This window comes from Wasmannia auropunctata, unplaced genomic scaffold (genome assembly GCF_000956235.1).
Source record: "Wasmannia auropunctata unplaced genomic scaffold, wasmannia.A_1.0 LD335244.1, whole genome shotgun sequence".
NCBI lineage: Eukaryota > Metazoa > Arthropoda > Insecta > Hymenoptera > Formicidae > Wasmannia > Wasmannia auropunctata.
The window spans coordinates 638,170-661,752 of record NW_012027646.1 but is presented as its reverse complement, the minus strand read 5'-3'; the positions used below and the strand labels follow the sequence as shown (position 1 = coordinate 661,752).

Genomic DNA, 23,583 nt, shown 5'->3' with positions numbered 1-23,583 from the left:
TATTATCTGAATATTTGACTCTGCATTATTCAAATAATGCATTCGTTTCTGACACACGCATTTCGAATGAAACTTGAAAAACATGTAAAATTACTTTTTAAATGCAATTGAAAATAAAAATATGTAATTTTACTAATTTAGCTTATTTTTTAATAACTATTTTAAATATTTCATCAATTAAAATTTAATATTTAAAAGCCTCCTGCCTTTATTTACAATAGTTTTTACTAGTGTAACGATAGAAAGCATTTTACTTGTAAGAAAAAATTTGAACTAATAAACGAATTTTAAAATTTGTGGACAATATAAGTTTAAATATTTGACTGTTTCTAAAAATATGAATAATTGCAAAAAACTTTTTCTATTTAATGTTCTTATTAAACAGTTCTTTCAATACACGCTTTATAAAATTACATTAACATTTAAATATTTCTTTTTCAAACATTTAGCAACTTTGCTAAATATATAATACTATTCACTTTAGTTTTAATAATTCAAACTTGTAATTAATTTATACTTTGTGTATGTAATAGTTATTAATATACATTCTCTATTATATTATAATAAATTCTTGCAAATAAGCTCTATTATATAAACTCTTATAATGAAGTCTCTAATTAGGTAGAAACACATGGAAACTGTTTTATGTTTTCTCAAGGAATCAATGTTCACTCCCCGATTTCCACGCTGCCGCGCGAAATATTAATCAAAGAATTTCCATCACATGCCCTGACCGCGCTTTCTTCGATAAATAATAAGCGTGAGAGCTACGCGACCAGCAAAAGTAATTTTCGAGCTCCTGCGCGCCCGATGATTAATGATTTCGGTCGCTGATATTGATGAACTGCCGCGCGCGAACTTCGTATAATCGCACCGGCGATTGGCAGCTGCTTTCAGCTTCCTCGCATTATTAATCTTGTAGTGTCCGATTGTGAATATTTTCCTCAAAAAAACGTATTCTCGTTTTCCCTCCCTTACATCACATCATATATCGGTGCTCGTACACGATTGTGGAATCCGAAAAATGAGAAAAAAATTTGTGGTAATTCAAAAATGTTCAAAAATAAGAAATGCTAAAATTCGAGAATATTGAAGAATATTATCTCTCTCTTGTCTCTCTCTGGTCTCTTGTTTCTATTAAAAACTGAAGAAACAATAGATATCAAATATAACTTACGAAGCTAACACGAGTGTTGCAATGACCAACTTTATCTCCATCCTTAGAATTTCATCTTTTGTAAGGGATGCCGGCGACGAGGTTAAAGTCCCGAGTGACGTGTCCGCAAGAACGTCGAAATGGCAGAAAAAGTGAGGGCAGCGCGAAAAAAGATCATGAACGGAGTGACGCTGGGATGCGCGTCTCTTTCATATGCAAATTTAAACTTAACAAAAGTGCGACTGAATAATGCAGTCGCCCGCGGTGTCGGCTGGATTTTATTTCACTGTTCAATACCACTAAGAGTTACTGCTGTGCCATGTATAATAATGTAATAAAGGGTGACAACACCGTCCTCCAATTATTTAAACAAGAATTTCATAATCGTACTTTATATAATTTTGTGTGATAATATTATTAAAAAAAAATGTTTTTCTCCGGAACAAGATTCATGCGACACATGTCAATCACTTAGCCAACTGTTTCTGTGCCCTACGAGCGCACCTTCGCTATTCTATTTGCCGTTGTAGCTTTTTATTTCCACTTAAGAACCATTCATATTTAAAGCTATATCCGCCGTGGGCCAGGATTTACCGATGCTGCTGCTTAGTAAAGTATGTAAAGCAGTAGCCCTCTCCTTCTCACAGCGGTACGATATATATAGTTTGCCAAGCAGTCGCCTCAGAAGTAAATCCACCACAAGCTTTATGTTAGTTCAGGGAGCCGAGGCTAGCTTCGACGCACCAATGGCAAAACCTTTCCGAGTACTTGTGCGAAGCTGAGGATTAGCCTTTCTGGTATCCCAAAAATCTCGAGCCTTTTTTAACAACGAAGGTAGGAAAAGTGAAGAACCCTTGATTCTCATAACGCTAAGATTCTCGAATTATGGGATTCTATATTTAAGTGGGATTAAAATTATTGGGAATGATGCAGTTTCTCCAGCAAAACCCCATAAAGAATTCTATTGCATCAAAAATAAGTTCGCGAATGAATAAACAATTTTATCTTAAAATTTATATTTTTTGTATTAATCGTAAACCATTACTTATACGAATTTTAATCGTAATTATGCTTTTTCTAATAAGCATATGTACACGTGACCACAAATTACATTTTCTAAATTCATCATTGCTTATCACAATTGCAATCTAAACCAAAGGGAATTTTCTTGAAGAGCAGCTGGAAGCCAGTCGGGATAAATTTCGTAGGACATCGAGACAAACTGCTCCCCGAAGTGCTGTTGCGCGACGTTTATTTATCTGGACGAAAAAAAGAAAAAGTTATTGTTTCACCCCACACCGACAATTTTTCTTTTTCTTTCTGCGAGTCTGCGATCGGACGAGTTTATCGGTAATTTTTACCTACGATCGCACGAATCGCTTCTATTGGCATTTCTTTTCGAAGATACATAAGAGTAATCTGCTTACTGTTTCGCATTTGGTTATAAAATTACGGTTTTACATGCAGAAGAAAAGGAAACGGAGGGAAAATGAGAAAATCTTCTTCTCCTTTCTGCTCGAGTCTTAGCAACAAGTGTTCTTCGAGGAATATAGCTGCAGTTCATAAAACAAACTGACTGAGGGATTGTGGCTAAGAGAATGATAACTCACGAAACATAACTCTCATGAAAAGCGGAGAAAGGTTTGCTAAATGTAGCACAAGTATTGGATCCGGTACGTCTTACATCGCCGACGTAATCCGTGTGATACGTTCACGAATAACAAAGGAAAAGTTATAAATTAGCATACATTGTTACAGATATAAATAAATCTTAACGTTTTTACATTGAAATACTTGAATTTGATTACCATTTCTACAATACTGTGATAGGTACCTTTGAGATTTATATTGAATATTTAAATAAATCGAAATCAATCTCTTAGATATATAAGTATGTCCTAAACTTTTGATTGAATATATTTTTCGGTTCACATTGTCGTCGACAATTGTTAACTAGGTGATTTTACGCGCTTCTGAGCGGTTTTCTAGAAATTTTTTGTTATCATGGGACACAAAAAGCCCCCCCGAGAATTGGCCGTTCTCGAAGTTTAAGCGGAGGTTTAAGAGTCGGCCGATCGTAAGTAGTTCGCGAACTCGACAACCGCTTAGGAAGTTCGGTGAAATTCGGAGAACGCCGAAAGTGATTTCCGACCGCCGGAAACTTGCTTAAATCTCGAGATGATTTTCGGGGGTTACGCGAGTTTATGGCGGCCGCGTCGATTGGAAACTTTCACGCAGCGCTTCTTACACGAAATGGCGTTCTCGGAAAGTGGTCTCAGAGGCAGATGTTTCCAGGATTCTAAAATTCCTAGATGAAGAGTTGAGAAATGCGCTTTGAATTTCTAACTCTAAGATTCGCAGTTGTAGCCGTTACATTAGAGACTCAGAATAAAGTTTCGTATCTTGAAATGCAGACAGCTTAATGTAAGTATCGCTGAGCTTTTAGAAAAGATTAATTTTACTCAAGCGTGTATTACTATCTTATTAAATCAATTACATAAGAAGACAATTATCATATCTTTCAAAATATAAAAGCAGAATAATAATAAGAGATAATATTTTATAATTCTTTGTTCTAAATGGTTTAAACAAATATTTTTAAACTTTAAGTTAAATTTTTTATAAAAGTGTAACTGTTTGCATAGTATAATTACACCATATATATATATGTATAAACATTAGTCATGATCCAAAAAGATTTGAGAAGTGACACGTAAGTTAAGTTAATAATTTTTTATAAAATAATTGAAGCAAATTTTGCAAATTATTTCTAAAGCAGCAATAATACTTTTATACTCACATCCTTTAAAATTATCAGAGGATTGAATTTCAAAAGTAGATGCCAGCTGCACCAAACGTTGCATAAAATATGACACGAGGATACCTCGAAGTCGCAACTGACAAACCGGCATCCCAGTTGCAATTCGAGGTCACTGACGTAGGAGAACGATGTCTCGAGTGTCGTGAATATCTCTCCGAAGCGCCGTCTCCGAAATGTCGACTTGCCGCGACGATAAAACACGACCCAAGAAGCTGCACCGAGGAACAAACATCACCTCGCTGGCTGATGATATCACGAGTAAGAATCGAGTCATACACCTATATGTTTGTCAGGGGCACGTAGTACGTAGCCGACGAGCGAAATACATTCCACCTATTCCTGAATTCGATATTGGCCAATAAATCAGTGCCATACGTAGGCCACCTTATCGGTACGCGGTCCCCTAGATCTTTATGGGTATCTTTATGGGTGGATTTGGGCGATACGCGCCGTGGAAGATCCGCTAGGTACACTTTTAAATCTGAAGCTTCCTGCCGGAAGCACGTACCGCCGATCGATTTTTCCTATCGTTAGACGAAAAATAGTGGATACCGCGGTCGTCGGAATATATAAGTAAGCATAGTCTATACTTTATAGTCACTGCTGACGGAGGAAGCGATAACATTTTTTTTATATATCGTATTAGATTCGTATTAGTTTTGCTTAAAATAATTACGCTTTAAAGAGCAGTATGTTCTTACAAAATTACATTATTTTAAGTAGCAAAAAATAGATTAATTTTATTAAAATTGAAATAGCAATATGAGAGAGTGAGAAAGAGCGACAATTACAAATGAAACGCTACTGCAAAAACGGAAGAAACCATAAGATATCAAAGCAATTTCCTGTATATTGCAATAAGCAGCAGCTGCAAGTGCAATTGAAGACGATGACAAGGGAGTGTAGAGGACGAAAGTGTGAGACCGAGAAAGTTCGCGTGAGAGAACCGGGTGCAAAAAGCGGTGGAATAGAACTGTGGAATTCGGAGGACGGCAACGGTCATAACTTTGTGTCCTGTCACTTCCGACAGTAGCAGTCTGCGCAAACTATTCATCATGCATGCATGCAGTGAGCCCGAGCTTACGGACGTGCATCCGCGGGGCTGCGCTGTCTTTACGCGCGGTACGATCGAAGTGCGAATGCACGCGCGACTGTATGTATATTTGCTTTTCGTTTCCACAGTCGCGAGCCGGGAAGGGGAGGGCAGGTTCTTCTTGCGGAAAAATATGCTCCCCGTGCTCGATTTGTTCCGGTTTATAAAACTCGCTATTTGGAAAAGAGTCGATGGGCAGATAGCTGCGAATGTTGATATTTCATCAATCAATAAAGTGTCAGAGAAATATGTGTATGCTGCCAAATCTCGTTGCACAACAGACTCCATTTGGATCTTGAAATTAAGTTTGTTGCGCTGAAATTTCGTTTCATCCAGTTATCGCGCACAGTATTCTATTGAGAATTTAGAATTAAGTTTCGTTATAGTTAAATTTTGATTGTATCCATATTTGATACAAACGAATTTTGCTGTATATCGATTGGAAATAGGATAAATATTTTTTCATCAATTTTTAGCGAGTTCCGTTAATCAATTACAGATCATTCTTCTAGCAAAATATTTAGAATTTATTTCTGTATTGTCCAACAATATGCCTATATTATCAATGCATCACTCTGTGAAACAGTTTTAATTCTTTTATCAATAAATGTAATAAAAGGAAGTACTTTATATCGGACGTGTATAATTCCAGATGCATATCTCCATGAGGCGATAATACGTTTTGCGAAATCTATCATGCCAACTCAAAGATACGTCGTCAAAGATAAAGGGAACCAATTGTCCAGATAGTGACATGTCGGAAACCTCGACGTGGACTGAGTTATGATTGACGGAAGGTCATCGATCAGACGCAACTTGGTAAATGCACTCCGAGGGAGCTACTTCAAAGATGAAGCGTCGATCGATCGCCCGTATATCGGAGTCCGGTTCGTCTCAGAGTTTCCTCGTTAGAACGCCTAACCTGGCGTCGTGTGTTTTCCTTCCAAAATTGACAGGACGACCGATAGGTCGCTCGCAACTTCCGCAAAGTGTTCAAAGGCGAGCGATAGCTCGATCGAGCTCAATTTGCGACAATTCTTGATTACGACTACCGAGTATGGTAGAACACCGGAATTCGTGAAATTAAATTAGCCAATGAGAGTATCCCATAGGAATTTGCGACCTGCGGTTGTTATACGCATGGAATGCTGCTAAATAGTTTCCTTGAATTTTATTGAAGACTACAAGTGAAGAATTGATTATTTTATTGCTTGAGTTAAATTGTTTTTAAATTAGTTTAAATTATTTATAATTATAATCTAAACTATTTAAACTAGTTTACTAATAAGCGCTACTATAAATTGAGTATCTAAAGTTTCTTTACGTATAAACATTTTTTTTTATATTAATCACTATTTTTACTATAAATATAAAGATCAATTAGACTAATAAATTAAATATACAAAGAATATGGATAATACAATAAATATTAATTATTTCTGTAGATACTTGAAAGTATACAAATTGTTCAGACGTTGTGACTTTAGGTTCATAAGGGTAGACTACAGTTACTATAATACATCGTTATCGACGCCTAACAAGTAGATGTTCCATTTACAATAGGAATAGGAATTCCCCGTAATATCCATATATTAAAATTTGTCATTGTCATTAACTGACAAATAACATACCGACTGACAATCGCGAATAATCATTGTTCTGTTGAATCGGGTCTTATCAGCGAATACAGGTGCCACGTTCAGACACGTGACTGGTAGCGAGCGAGCGATTACTCGCAAATGATCGCCGTCTGTGATCACGGTCGGTAATTAACTGCATAATGGCACGAAGTGACGGTAGCCCGTTGTCAATTAGTGTCTATTGTTCGCAGTCCAACGATGGTAGCTAATTGGATGTCTCGGGTTTTAACGTGTGTTCTATATGACACTATCAGTGTTTTCAATTGAACTCTCTCACACATTATCACGACGTGTCGCCAGTGTGTCCATCTCACGTTTATTATTCTATTTCTATCCCTCAGCTCACGAGCTAAATTTTGTTTTTATTTATAAGAAGATATCTCAGAGTGTTTATTTATTCTTGGAATTCTTAAAGTTTGCCTCAAGTTTCTTAGTTTGCACAAACTTCTCGTTTCCTATCGGATATTGTAACGTTGAAAATATCTACAAGTATTCAACTCTCTCTCTCTCTCTCTCTCTCTTCTCGAATGCCTTCCGGGCAAAAAGAAACCCGCGTTATTAATTGAATTTAAATTTATGCGATATAATACGGCACAATACGCCCGCATTATGTTTATTCTTATGCTTGTCGCAGCTAATAATGCATCATGATTGAATAAATGCATGAGAGTTCGCGGAGCTCATCTCTACAAAGTGACTACGCGAAGGAGAGGTCAGCGCGGAGATAGAGAAAGGAAAAGAGGAAAAGCTATTTGCCAAACTGCGGCTATCTCTTTCCTCTCTAGGGAGTAGCCCCATTCCGGAAATTGGCCAAAAATCAAACCGAGTCGTCGACGTGAACGGGGAACCGTTGGCGGTGTAGATCCCGGCCGACGTGGAATCCAACAAATCTGCAGTTTAACGTCGGGATTGGCACGGTCGAGCGGATTCGAAGAAGGGGAAGAAAACCTCGACGACACGACGGAACAAAAGAATTCGCCCAACTACGTGTACCTCAGCCGTATCATGGAATAGACTTCCCGGGGGGAATTTCTGAAACTCACTTAATAGTTTAACAGAAGAATCTAAATGATATTAACAATAGTTAGGGCAAGTTCCATAGGCATTAGGGCAAGTTAACTCAGAGAGAAATGTAATTGACTTTGTGCCCCTTTCTACAAACGGAATTAGAAAGTCAAGGTTTTGAAAACAAGTAAATAAATGAATGTCGCTTTCACTCGTACATTCCTTAATTTATCTCTACTTTAAAGCATTTAAAAAGTTATTATAAATTTCTTTCGGCACTTTATCGATATCTCTCATATATTGGCAATTCAAGATGCATTCGACTTTCTATCCAGCGAATAGAATTTGACGAGAAGTTTGATACTACGAGCTACTAGCGCGCGCGCGAGAAAGTGAGAGAGAGAGAGAGAGAGAGAGAGATAAAATAAGGGTGGAAGGAGGAAGAAAAAGTTTTCTGCTCCTCGCTTCATGTTTTCATCGCGAAAGTTAGGTAATTGAGAAGTTCGGACTTTGTAACTGTCCGTCATAATCTCGCGACGCCGTTATAATATCCTTGATGCAACTGCACGCAGGGTTTGCCAGTCGACGAAATATTTTCTTTCGTGGAAATTGCGAACGTGGTTCTTTAAAAATGTTTTAAACCCCTGAGTTGACGAGTAAGTATTCTATTCACAAGTATTATAATCCATTTATACAACTAAAGAATATTTTCTAAAAGTCCGTACAATATAACATAATTTGTATAATTTGAATTTAAAAGATTTGTTAGAAAGCATGATGAAAAAGGATTTAAAAAAGCAAAGCTGTCGAAGAATTCATCTTTATTAAGTACTCTTAAAAAATTCTTAAAATAAAAGGCTAAAAAAATAAAATCCAGAGATTCAAAGATTACGAAAAAAAAACGTATTCCTCATAATCTAAATAGATAGATAAAATGTTAGATTTCTAGCCGTACTCAAAGATTTGAATATGTAAGAAATAATAAAAGAAGATTAGGATATTAAAGTACATAATTTAATTTAAGTGATTAATAAATACCTAAATACATTAAATTTATACAGTTTAACAATAAAACAAACTCTTTCTTTTAAACTATAATTTAAACTGTTGCAATTCAAATTCGACTACTATGATTCAGTCATCCTTTCCAGACGTGCAAATGTACTAAACTTTAGACACAGAGTAAGAGGAAGAGTCATTAGCTACATCTGTAATTTCAGAGTATTTACGGACAACGGAGGAGTAAAACTAATGCGTTTTTTAGAGACTTTTGAGTATCCCAAGATTCTCTTGGATATTTCTTTTTTGCGGAGAAGCAGGTGAACGTCAGGAGGCAAAGAATGGCAGCTAACAGAAGCGGTTAAAAGATCCGAGTCAATGGAGAATGCAACTATGCGCTTTCTTTAGTGTCCTCCTCATACCTACACCGGATAAGCTCTACCCCGTCCGTTCTCCTCCCCTTTCCCTCAGTTCTTAATTCCGCTGGTTTGTTGAAGTTGGCTATCCGGATTATACGAATTTTCCTGTGTCTCGGCATGGCTTCTTTCAGTCCTTTTTACCTTCATTTCAACGTATCACGGTTAGACTGAACTTTTACTTAATCTGCAGAATGCATCTCGATAATCAACAGCTGACATTTTGCATCACTTGCGGGATAATAAAGTTTATATCCATTGAACAATTTTCTGTCTGAAACAAGAGACGAATTCTGATGATTTTAAAGAGTAAATTGACGCGGTGAAATTGTTGTTAATAAATATCCACGATTTGAATAAAAATATGCTTACAGACAAATTGAAAACATCTTCCAATTTTGTTTTTAATCCGAAGTTCTGAGATAAGAGTAACCTGAACTTTTACATACTTTAACCAAAAAAGTTACAATCGCACTTCTTAAGGCAGTTCAGTTCCCTTAATGACCAGGAAAGAAAACAAGAATCCTTAAAGAGAATTGAATGGTCCATCTGAATATGAGTTTCCGTGACACCATTTTCGTATTTAGGTTGTTGGAGTTGTAGGATTGATCGCCTAATATGCAATAATAAATTTAGAAATTTAGAAATTTAGAAATTTAGAAATTTAAAAATTTAGAAGAATATGAAAGAATGTTTGCATTAAACATTTTAATTGCAAATTAATTATGTTTATGGCATTATTCTTAAAAATTTTATGATTGTTAAAAGTTGGAATAGCTATATCGTAAAGCGAGACAGACAATGCGATTACCATGTCAACTAAAAACGTCGGAATATTTTACGTCAATAGTAAAGAACGATAATAAAAAACGGGAGGTAAAAAACGGAAGGATTTGCAAGTAGGCATTTGAGTTGGTAGGCATTATTCTATGATGACTTTTTCATTTCTCTCACCGAATTTGTCGGCAAGTTAAAACGGTCTGCAGTGCCGCGGGAGAGTGTCATAAAAGTGGAACGTGGTATTTCCTTTCTGCTGATTCTTTCTTCTCTCTTTTTTTGCACCTTTTTAACAAATGCGGTCCCGACGAGACACAGGAGCGTTTTCTTATCGATCGTCGATTCACGGCGTAGATGCTCTTCATGAAATTCGCAATGACGTTCGCTTCTGAAATCAACGCCTCTATGTGATTTATGAATTATTAACGTATTCAATTCTCCTGTTTTCGCCGACGCGAGGCCGGAAATCGGAATGAATCGACGACGATCAAAGTTGCTCGTAGATTCCATTAACGGCATACGATTCTCGCCTATGATTTTCCACCTCTCGCTTCGCGTGAACATGGTGCCGACGATAAAAACCTTTACGGTGAATGCGTCGACGCTTCGCTATAGTTGGTGAAGCATTGTACCTTGTGGAGCACTATACTTTACATACGTACGGCCATGTCGTATATACGCGAGCGAGTATATTTTCGGAAACCTTCCTCGATATTCTGCGGGTAGTTTCTTCGACTCTTTTTTTATACCATTTCGTCGTTCCTTATTTGAATTTTGAAATACGTCCTCTGACAAAGTATTATACTGCGTGTCATCTAAAATTGCTTGTTACCTCGATACTGTAGGAACATTGTCACATTTTAAATTGCAATAATGTTTAAATATTTAGCATTTTTTAAAATTGGTTTACATATTCATACCACGGTTACCACCATACCACGGTTACCTTGTAAAGAGTATTGTGCCGGAAGGTCGTCAATTTTGACCACGCTATTGAAAATTCTTTCCCAAAAAAGACGTTCTCTTAAAAAAGATCATCGAAATTGACTCTTCTGCGCCAGAAAATTCTTCATTGAGCCGAAGAAAGATCATCAAAATAAAAATCAACGTCCCAAAAAAAGATTATTCAAAATTTAAAGCGCTCGCCCGGAGATTTTTTCGTGTGCCGGAGAGCCGGAGATTCGTTGGAATGAGTCGGAGTCTCCGGGCGAAAACCAGAAAAGTGGCAACCGTGAATTCCATACCCTGTTTTCTATATTTTCCGGGTTACTATAAATAAAAAAAAAGACAGGTGCAAATACTTTATTTGCACCTGTCAGATTTTCATCATCGGCTTTCAGCTTTTAAGTATATATACAATTATATATTTTCTCACATACAGAATTTATTAATTAATTTATTATCAATTTGCAAATCTGCCCTCATACATTTTATATAATTATGCCTTATTCATTAGAGCATGATAAACTCTGTCAATTTAATTCAATTTAATCGGAGAACTCAAACGGTAAACATTTTGTATTTACCACCGCGAAAATCATTAAATTCAATTGGATCATTCTATATTTAACAGACTGTGGCAGTTCTAAGCCGGACTGCAGAGGCAGTCGATGTCGATTTATTTATCACAGAATAATATTGAGGATATTCTCCAAAACGTCACGTTGAATTTGACTGTTGCCTATGAAACAAACCCCATTGGAAATGGTATACGATCATGGCAGACATCAATGAACTCAAAACGACATGCAAAAATTCACTTTGTCAGTCCGCGAATTGTCCTAGCGGCAAGTTTCATTCTGCCAAACTCAATTCGGATTGAAAAATAGACAACGCGAGAGAACGAATGGTTAAGCCGGTTTGGATCTCGCTTAATAAATCGTTCGCAGCTGCCCACCCCCTCCCACCCACCATCCCTTTCTTTCTCTTTTCTTTGTACTTGTCTTTTATACGCGAGTGCACCTGTACGTGCTGTATATCGTGCAGGTATACGCGACCGCATTTTAGTTCACAAGCTTAGCGCAAAGGACAAAGCCGTGTTTTCTTCCCTTTCGACTTTTAATACAGGACGCAATGTGGAAAGTATGCTGAATGCAGAGGTATCCATTATGCAGAGAGTTTTTGATTTTGAAAACACGGAGTAGAAACACGCTATTAGATGTGAGTCCATTTTTAAAACACTCATGTGATATTAATTTCACCTCTCTCCATTCCTTTCCCTAATGCCGAAATGTGATTATGGAGAACTTCTCGTCACTCGACGCCACTCATCGGTCATATTTTTTCGGTCGAAAATTGAAAAATTTACGATTGAAAAAAAAGGACGAACCGCATATAAATCTTCCGAATAGCTTTCTTTCATTCTTCCATATCTAAATGCGAATTCCTAAGCAGGTCGCACCGAATCCGCGGAATACGAAAAGTCGAATTTACATTTGACATATATCCATGAGAGATTGCCGCGGTGTATATTCGTATCAGCCTTCGTATAGTCACACTGCGGTATTTATCGTAGAATTAATTGAAGCTTTGGTATATATAGAAAGCTCTCCAATTTTTTAAGTGATTTGTTTCGTACAATTTTTTGTGTGTGTCTTTTTCCTTCAGATTCATATTTTTCCGTATTTCTCTTTGCTCTTTTCCTATTTTTAGATAAGTCCTGTGTTTCTGTAATTATCGCTTAACCGTACTAGATTACGAAAAACGTTTACAGGAACGTTCATCCATTTTATATTTCATTTATCGTATTCTGATACGCGCGCGTAATATCGGAAAAGCAATAATCCGAAATTTAATTCGGAATCCTATTATATCTCATGGACCGTCGATGTTTATGAAAGCATTAGTAATCCTAGTTCGATAGAGTAGGAACATTTTCCGAAAAATTATCATCATTGGGACTTGAAAACAGTCGAAATAGAGTCGCCTCGCGCGTTTCACTCGCGGCGGATATTTTCGACACGATCAACTTTGTCGGAAATCAATTTCCCTTGGACGGACATGGAGACGCAGAGATGCTACTAGGGATAACCCACATATTCTTATTTACTTCATATACAATGAAAGTACGAGGAAAAATAGAGAAAAAGGGAGGGAAAAAGAGGGAAAGGAAGAGGAAACAGAAATCCGCTCGGAAGTGCACGTTCCTCAGTCTTCCTCGCAGGACTATTATACACCATTATCTCGATCCAGTCCTCCCCCTTATCGTACACGTATATATACACACGTACAGCAGACGGGAAAGTACGCAACACAAACGAGTAGAATTCAGTGGCGCGAAACAGCACTCCGCTATAGCATATAGCACATTCACCTTGGTTAGAAAAGAACGATCCGGGTTAGAATGAGAAGAAAGCGAAAAAGAAAGAGATAAAGGACGAAAGGAAGAGGGCACTCTGAAAGCTGCTCTAGCGACAGATCTGTCAAATCCTGGGATACGCGGGAGTTCTTCTGTTTCAAAAGATATCTTCTAATTCCTGGATTCGTCTGTTATACACAGTTCCTACTTTTTCCCGATTTTTATCTGTTGAAATCTACATCTTTTTGCTCTCAGATTTTTATATTCTCAGAGACGCTGTATACGATCCTCTCTTACAGATCTCTTTATCTTATTTTATTTTATCTGCATCGCGCTCTGGGTTACCGTCGTATCCTTGTATTCAAGATTTTTAGATCCATGCATCTCTCGCGATACTTTAACGTTGTAAAACCTTACTTCCTCATACCACTTCAAGGATTTAACGCTCGTCTTCCTTCTTTGTCGATAGACAGAATCTTGAAGAGGAAGAAAGGTATGGCTTGCGCTGCCGTAGAAAATTACCTCCGTCCGACTAGCATTGGAGATTCTGCGTGTCAGTCTCTCCTCCGCGCTCCTTGCACGTTCTGCTGTCGTTTCTTTGTATCCTCTTGCCTGGCAGGAAGCAAGGGGATTCAGGATTTCCGCCAAACCAAACGTAGGTTTTCCCTTCGACGGGTCCGGAACGTCCGATTCTGCGTCCGCTTTTTCTCCTACCGTCGACTTTTTATTATCCTACGAGCTAGCAGAAAACAATGGCAAGGATTCCAAACGTCTCCTGTCGCGACGCTGAATGAAACCTTCCTAACACGCGTGATTTAACGAAGTGACACCTATTTATGCAATTTCGCAAGTTGTCAGAAACTGCTATTTTTAACATGTTTCATGTTACTTCATGTCTCTTGAATAATTTTGGATAGCATTCTTGTAATTATATTTTACTTATATTTATTACAAATTCTTCTTTTTTAATTTATAATCGCAATAATAGTGCAAGTTGTTTAAACAGTAATAATTATCAAAATCATTTGATATTAAATTGACCTCAATAATTTTCAAATATTTTTTGTTTTTTTTTAATTCTCAAGTTTGAATATATCTTCTTTAATGTTTTGTCTAAAATTCCACCATGAAATTGTTGCATTCATGCATTGATTTCAACGGTAGATGTCACTGTTTTTGTTACGATATTTTTTTTCTATGATAATATTTCTTTACACTCATACATATTTTGGACAGAAATGACAGGCTTTTATAGTCTCCCTCGAGAACGTAGTTTTTCTCGACCTTTTATGCCATCGTAACAAATCCGAAGAGAACAATTTATCACGCGGCAGTGGCACCTGTTCGAGATTTGATCGAGGCGTGAATTTATGCGTAAGCTCTTTATGGTACTTCCGGATTTCTCTCGTTTCCGTAGGGCTAGCGAAACAAAAAAAAACGCCAGGGATTGGTTGGTTTGTTGAGTGACGTCATGTCTGAACAAGGGTACTCCTGACCCTCCGTCATAGTAAGTAGGGTGACGAAAGCACCTCCAGGGCTTTTCACTAATGTCAGTCCTATCCGTGCCGACACGTCTCTAAGAAAGAACTATAGAGGCTGAAAGAAAGAGGAGAATCACCGAGAAAGTTTTTTTTTTTACCAACACGCCATTGTTGCGACTATAAATTTCTATTTCGGATATGACGTAAGCAGCAAAATTTGCAAATCGCGATGATGGAGTAGTATTTAATCCAAAAGAATACAGAAATTTATCGATATCACTAATCTTGCAACTAAAGTTTAATATTTAAATACGTATAACTTTTGGTAGATGGAAATATATATTTTTATTAATTTTTAAACGATGAAAAAATTTTAAATCACATACACATATATGTATTTTTTATGTTGCAAAATAAATATTACGAATAAAAATTTAAAAAAGTGTACGTTATAGCAGATATGGTATATTATATTAATAGTTCAAATTTCTGGATAGTTTGCGTGATAAAGGAATACACGATGATTAAACACGCTTCGGGACTCATGCCAAGAAGTTGGTGAACAATATTGATGAGTTTCTAAGCTTCCGCTGATTTAACATGTCTAACATTTTCGAACGATACGTAGCACGACGCGCGACGGTGCGAAAAACTGCCCCTTTCGATCTGTCGTCGTGTATTTTGTGCTTTAGTCGCGCGTGTTTGAATTTCGCAGCACGTAGTCGAAGGAAATTAAGACCAATCAGTGGTGATATGTGATTTACGGCGATAGTCAGTATCGGCGAGCAGGGATTACGTCGGACTCCATCGTAGCTCTTTTCTCGCTGCTGCTTTTTTCCGAATTCATTCCAGTGGCGTACCTGCGCTACGTCTCCATTACGAATTGGATCCTGTAAAACTGTGCCATTTCGGGAACAACCTGGATTCTGTGCATCAGTCTGCATCGGTATAAGCGTCACGTGACCGCCGGCGTAGATTTTTTTTCAATGGATACATATATATTCATAACGAAACTGATAGTGTGTGAAAAAATATTGCCTATACATAAGCAAAGTCTTCAAAAACAAAAAGTTGTATTATCTTTTTTTAAATATATCTAAGCTCTCTTATAAACATTACAATAGTAATATATTACAGTCTTTAACATAATAACAGTTGATACTAACTGAATTGCAATACTCTGATTATGCATAATGTGCATAATTTTCGAATATCGCATGTAACTGGAATTCTCCGGTCTTAATATATGTATTCCTTCACGACAACGTTACTTCCAAGATTCGTAGAAGAAAACGAGCGCAAATATCGATATTCCGAGATAATACGGAGGAAACGAAGTCTCGCCTTTTCGCTCTGTATTCCGCGCCGCGAGGTACGCGGAAATGGAATATTAAGGATTCCTTTTGGAATTTCAACTTATGATTTCCCGCCGGCGGGTAAAGTTCCACGAACGACGTAACGATTGTATAACGATATCGGGATATCGCAGGAGTTTCAGTGTTTCAAGATTCCAGAAGCCCTATAGAGGGGCGGCAAGAGACTTCCGACGTCCGTGGGAAAGAGCTACGAGGATTTAAAAGTATTCCATTATTATTCTGGAAATTGTTTATAGTCTGTATATTAAAAATTGCAAAATTAAGAATGAAATAGAGGCGCATGTGTTTCGGTACAATTCATGTTTTTTATTCTTTCACAAAAGAGGCACAAATTCAACAAAAGTTAACAATCATGAGCGGCACTCGAATTTTTAATCTGCCTCGGGAGTACCAGCGATATCTGATCATATATATATATATATATATGCAAGCGCTCGGTTAGAATTTGCTTTCATGATGACGTTACACTTGAGAATACGTAGCATTGGGATTTGAAAATGGATTTCAAAGATTTGAATAACAATTTATTTTATATAATAATGAAAAAGAACAATATGAAGCTGACATATTTTAATGACGACGTGTACAACGGGGACAATGTGATTTTAACGATCTTCTTAGGGGTGAAAGTAAGGTCTTAGAGTATTAGAGAAATATAACGGCCGTAAAACCGGTCGTTAAGCGCGCGAAGAGCGGAAATTTTCGCTTGGTATCTCCGTAGGAATTTCCGGCAGCTCGGAATTTTCGGCGCTCCAAAGATACGAAACTTGGAGATTCGATAATATTGAAGCATAGGGTGATCTTGAAATCATGTCCTTTGGTCTATGAATTTTTCTGCGAAAGAAGTCTATCAACTTTTGACTCCATGAGAAATTTCGAATCTCTCTCTCTATCTCTCTCTCTTTGTTTGACTCTCTCTGTTTTAACCTACATTTAAAAACAACTTTAGACCCCGTTAACTAGTAACTTTTACAGATACAGATAAAAAGTTAAAGGGAAAGTATCGGTTTTTCAACAATCGACAGAATTGTTTGAAGAATGCACATGCTATTTACATTTTACACACACACAAAAAATGTACAGTATATACAAAATATATACAATATATACATTTCACGCGTTGCGAGAATCTCGCGTTAAGAGATATCCCGAATATCCAGCGTCAGGCAAATACTGCCGGAGGTGGCACGAAATCAATGCGAGCGACACACGTAGCTACACGCGACGTACACGTGTATGCGTCGCTCGGTGCTTGCACCTGACAGCCGAATACTGGGAAGCAGCTGCATCGTCATTTCGTGGAATTGACTTGGATCGACATATCGACTCGAGAGGCGGCCGCATGTATCCACGATGTATGACTTGTAGCACCCCTAACTGCTGTTGAGGCGCACGCATTGGCATTCGACGGAGATGCACTCAACGCGCCCTGAAATCCCAAGTGTAAAAACTGCATGCCAGAGTGAGTGCCTCTCCGTGTAAAAAAAATTCATCAGCTGTTCGCCCTTTAAGCTCGTCGCGCCGCTATTTTCTCCCATCACAATTCTTCTTCGCTAGGGATCTTAAGCGGTGGTAGCTCGGGGAGATCTTTCTAAAAGTAAAGTAAAACCGGACAATACTTTCTCTCTCTTTTCCGCAGGCACCGAGCGACTAAGCGACGGTCAGCCACCGTCGAAGGCAATAGAGATAGCTTCCACCCTCGCCCTAACGCGTTGACGACAGTGTAAAATACAGCCATCCTTTACATTTAGCTCTCCTCTACTAAGTCTGCAATCCCAACTAAAATCCAGTTGAAATAAATCACTTAAATCAACGAAATGTAACATACTCTTTTTACATTTAATAATATAATAACATTTTCAATAAATATATCGTTCAATTTTTCTAAACCTTTTTTATCTAGATCTACCGTGTCTTTTTCTCGATATAAACTCATTATTTCTGAAATAGTTTCCTTTTGCGCACTGCATGGCTTTTTGCATGGCAAATAACATTCAAAGCGATCTCAAGCGACATGGAATCGTGTTAATAAATAACGTAACGCGTGCAAGGATAAGAGCTGAACGCGTTGAGGGTTACGGGCGGTCTAGATACCCGATAGAACAGGGAAAAGCGAACCCCCGCAGACAGACATAGCGCGGCGGAAAGCACCTCTGACAGGATAGTAAAGCCCTCGTTACGTAACTCTCTGTCGTTGCTTATTTGTGTTACCAGAAACTTTGCGCATGTTAATTAGTAGATATGGTTAGCAGTTATGGTTAACTGAAGTTTGTAGCCCACGCCTCCTGCCGCGACCTACCCGCCGCGCCGCGGCCGTTATAACGACAACGACTTATTTGCATCTGAGCTGTGTAACGCGGCCCTTCTCTCGCGCCCTTTCTGCCACCCTTCGATAACGCACTTTGATGTAGGTGTACCATTCCGGAAGAAAGGTTTCGGTGAAGGAGCCCACCGTTTGAAGTTAATGTATTAGGTATTCAATTGGGAATACAGAGAGCCCTAAGCAATTTTTTAATTAAAAGACATCAACTTGTGCAGGTATTTATCTTTTCCCTATCCTTTTGAAAGTACAGTATTAGCGGCGGTAGATGACTGAATTAAGAAGAATATCGATTTCATGAAATCACGATTAGAGGCGATCGTTCTCGAGAAGTGTTATAACTTGCGGATTATTACAGTCGCTCATGTAGCAGTAAAGGGCTAAAGTTAATTGCATTCTCGCTCGTCGTCGACCTTTCGAAACGCGTGGGTCAAGTTTATATTTTTCTAGGTACGACCCCTGCGACGAAAATGGAATGGAGACAAAATATTGGCGGTCGTGAATTACGACGAGAAAATTTTGTGCAAATATTTGGGCAACGTAGCTGCGTACATATACATGCAAACACTAGTTCCGTCCATATATTTCGCCAACATATACATATGTCAATCTAAAAATAATAGCCGGTACGCGTTGCGGCGCGCGCGATATTTTTACTCTTATTATTGTACGGCAATCAACTCTTGCACTTTAGGACCATTCTACTTACTGAAATGTTCTTTATGATGTTAACATCAGAATTCATTGAAAACGTGAGAATGTGCAAACTTTAAGTCGGTATCTGCGATAAATATCACAGTTTTTTTTAGTACTATACAAATGTCCACGTACAAGTATATTGAATATCTCCATCACACATAGCGAATACGAAATATTTCATTTGAAAACAATTTACTATCTCGATGCTTTAAAACTGGATGAGATGTAAGAGTATAATCGTATACACCGCAAATCGCGGTCTAACGCGTTTCACAGGGCGACCGGCCAGCTATCCTGTTTCCAATTACGCCGACTGGCCGGAGATAAGTGGTGGTTACAGTTACGGTTACACGGTTACACCTTACGTCACGCTGTACGCCCTCTCGCGTTACTCCCAATGCGCGCGCGCTAATATCCCTCTCCGCCGGCTATAATTACCAAAGATATATTACGCTTAACTGCCTCCCGTTAACCGGAAGGCAGCATGTGGATACCAACTACGCGTTGGATAACCGTCGCCGGATAGCTTGTTAAACGCCAACTTACCGGCGCATCGCTCACACGGCCATGATCTGCGGATGCAATGCGATGACATTGGATATAACAACTTGCATTCGGAAGTTCTTCGAGTTTCATCGAGGAGGTTTCGCATATGAAAAAAGGTTAAGGAATATATGAGAAGAAGTAAAAAATTGAGACTTAAAAGAAACCTCATACGAATTATGATGACATTTCAACATGTACGGTCTGTGAATTCAAGCGATCGAGAGAGCGAAGAGTGTTTTGCATCATTTGTGGTCTAGTTCTTTCAATAGTAGAAGTTTAAATGTTTAATATCGACCGCTTATTTTCACATTACTCATATAGTCACTCGACGCCATCGTCACGAAAGTTGAAATTGTTTTATGCCAACAATTACACCTTGCATTACGTTGACGTTTATGAGATCCTGTTGTCAGTTACAATACCGTGTTGTCTGGCCCCGACGATTTACGCATCGTACATATATCACAATGGCGGCGGAATTACAACCCGAAATGAAACACAACGAAATCACGTCGAATGAAATCGCGAAGCCATTCGTGATCGTCGAGTGACAGTTTCAAGTCATTAAATTGCCATCACTACATTGACCACCTTAACTGACAACCGGGATTAATAGAGCGTGCAGTCGGTCTCCAATTTTTGGGACTCGATTTTTTGTGACGCTGCAAACAGAAATTGTGCTGAAACTGTCGTTAACAAACTATTCAAATATCGATTGCTTGTGCAATTTATAACAACTGATTGTTGGTTGCACCTAATCCTATAATTTTAACAAACTCGGTTTTAATGTTCTACTTTGCAATCTAATAGTTTCTAACTCGAAATTTTGATTATATTAATTATAAGTTTATCAAAGATATAAATTGAATTAACAGTAAATACTAAATATTGATGAATGAGTCAAGTTTTATTTTCTCTTTTTTCATATAAATTAGATATGATATCTACAGAAAGAAATCTAGATACTTCAAATAACAATTTCTAATCAACGGATTTTCGAATAAATGCGCAACGTTATATTACTCAGCTAAATAATCTAAATTAAAGGATTTATCCAAATATTTCGTTTTCTAAAGTCTTAAATGTCTACTCTATGAATTATACAATTTTTAGTTTTCACTTGGTGCAGTTTAATTTTATTCGATTTTAATTTTATTTGATTTCTCTTTCTATAAAGACCTAAATGAACAAGATAGTTGAGAAGATATTCGCATGAGTTGAGCAGAAGACAGCCTTGCGAAAACCGTAATTGAAAACCGTGTACGGAACATACACGTGTCTTCCCCTTTGGGAGAACACGTCGACTAATTCGGCGGTGAAGTGGAAGCAGATAGACAAGCCGTTAAGTATCGATTTATCGTCTCTGAAACGGAACCTCAAGCATTTAATTGCGTCGTGACAGTCGCTAAGTCAAATCAAAGACGAACTTTGGCGGCCATTAGTTAGGGATCCGTGGCGATTACTTGGTGTTTACATAGATCGGCACCCTCAACAACAATTATAAATACATCATGAAATTATTAGATTTCTCATTAATAAAGCCGTAAACTCATATATAAAATTGTTTCCTTACTTTTTAATCCTTTTAATGTAACTGCACATTAAAAAGTTTCAGAATTTGTAGTGTGGAGTGTTAGAATGTAAGAAACTAAATTTAAACAAAGAAATTTAAAAAAAAAATAAGCAAAAGATATACGTTGTTATCTCATAGATGACAATATATAATAGTAAATAAGAAGGATAAAGATAAAACATCGAAATATATCGGGTAAATGTAAACATAACGTAAGATCTGCGGGTCAGTGATGCAGAACATCGATAAGTAGTGGCAAGTGTATTTATTATTCGTGTATGCCACGAAAAATTGACGGCAATTACCAATGTCAAGAAAATTTGTTTACCATGGCTGTAGTTGTAGCGTAAAATAAACGCGTCTTTACTTTTCCACGAAGAGCGTCTGTATATTTCAGCTGCATTTTCGCACGGGCGTATTTTCTTATGAACGCCCTGCCTCAACGCTCTGCGTCGTTGAGACAGGGTGTAAATTGTAGTGGCATCGCTTTTATTATACTCGATGCGTTCGTTATCGTCAACGATTACTAGTCTGTCCGCCTGGATTTTGTAGTTAAATTTTTGACCTGGGCACGTCCTACGAATAATAAACTATCTAATTTATTTACATGTTAAAAGAATGTTAAGAATGAAATTGTTATTATTCTAGAAGAGTAAAAATAACTTTACTTTATTACAAGGAAGCTGCTCCAACTTGTTATTCTTATGTTACAAAGAGAAGGAAGTATAAGCTACAAGATGCTAAATATAAAAAAAAGTTCTATAGTTGCAAGAGATCAAATGGCCAAGTATATAAAAGATGATAATAATAATCTCCAAGGAATCGATCTAATTGATTCGGTACTAAAAGGATAAAGTATCCAATATATTAAGCTCGTTAAATTCTTTGACATTAATGTTTCAACAGTATTACATTATAATTTCTTTTTAAGAATCTTCTTTCTTTTTAATTTTTCTTCCATCACAGATTTGTCTAGAGTATAATAGTTTACATATTATTTAACAACCTTCCTATTTTAGCAACTAGAATAAATTACATTACACATCAAGTTATACATTGATTGCATCCTTCTTTCGTAATTTATCTTCGCTTTTTCTTTTTCTATTTTTTTTAGGCCTGCTTATTGTAGCTCATGTTTAATTACAGCATAAATTTACAGAGTAAATTTGCATGGATCGAATTGGATTACCGAGCGTTCTCGTCAGCATTTTAACTAGAAAAATAGCGTAAACGGTTTTCGAGCGCTCATCGGTGCATAAAACTCCCATTAGATACCGTAGCGCGAACGGTAAATAGTTATTTCATAAAACGTGGTTATCATTAGTTGCCAATGAAACATTATCTTTCGCGCTTGAATGAGGAGCCTGTTAACGCTTATGGTCACACACGCACGCAGGTGGGCCGTTTGTTATCGACGCTATGGTGACGCGCGCTTCAATGCGCGGCCGGCGTCGCCGCCGCGCCGCGGTTCCATCGTCGGGACGAACGTGTCGATCGATCGTAGAAAGAGCCGTCTCGTCGCGACTCGCGGAAACGACGTCGGCAACAATGCCGCGACAAAATTGGGGCGGACATTATTAGATCGCTGATTTCGCCCGCGCTTTTTAATGAAACCGCTGCTCCGCGCCATCAATCGAGAATTTTCAATCTATCATCAATAACACGCCTCGTCGCCACGTCACGCCATGTCATCGTACGTAAAAAAATAATTGAAGGGTTTATTCAAAAATCTCGCGTTTCATTTTAAATAACAAATAAAATTCTTACGATTAGTTTCTGGACGCTTAACATTTAAAATTTTTAATACGAGCAATCAATTTATCCTTATGCGCGTGATTGTTTATTTAAAATCCGTCTCTCCAAGCCTTGGTTTTTTTTTCTAGTACATCAATGATCAAGTCATTCTTTTTTGTAGTGAAATTTACAAGTCAAACATTTGGGACAATGTTTGTACTAGATAGAAAATAAAGAAACATATAGAAACGGAATAACAACGATAACGAAATTCAAAAAGCCCGAAAACGTTCGCTAAAATGGCCGAGTCGAAAGGTTGACGACAGCCATCCAAATTCAATGTGGCATGGTCTTATCGGGCGTGACAGCCAATCGGGCGTATTTGATATCTCTTTCACAGGTTCGGCTTTTCGCTCGGTAGTCGCGGCATTGTCAGAACCAACCCTTTCTTAGTAATCTTTTGTTCGTACTGAAACTTTCTGCCCGTTCCAGAAACAACTAGAACTTCGAACTAGGATTTTTCTTCGAATCAGGGTGATCTCTGTCACGGTAATGAAAAAAGGGATGGTTCAGCATGGATTTAGAAAACCAAGACCTTAACTTTAGAAAATCAGAGAATTAGAGCGGTCCAAAATAGAAATATACAGTG

The 23,583-nt window shown here is 37.7% G+C and overlaps 1 protein-coding gene and 1 long non-coding RNA gene across 2 annotated transcripts in view; one reads left to right on the top strand and one right to left on the bottom strand.

Moving 5' to 3' along the window:
• Window positions 1-23,583, bottom strand: part of LOC105457401 (neuroligin-4, Y-linked-like) — a 189,118-nt gene that overhangs the window by 99,813 nt on the left and 65,722 nt on the right. The gene's annotated exons all lie outside the window — the stretch shown is intronic.
• On the top strand, window positions 882-1,532 carry LOC105457397. Its single transcript, XR_975392.1, has 2 exons — window positions 882-1,042; window positions 1,225-1,532. It is a non-coding gene; the product is annotated as an uncharacterized LOC105457397 (long non-coding RNA).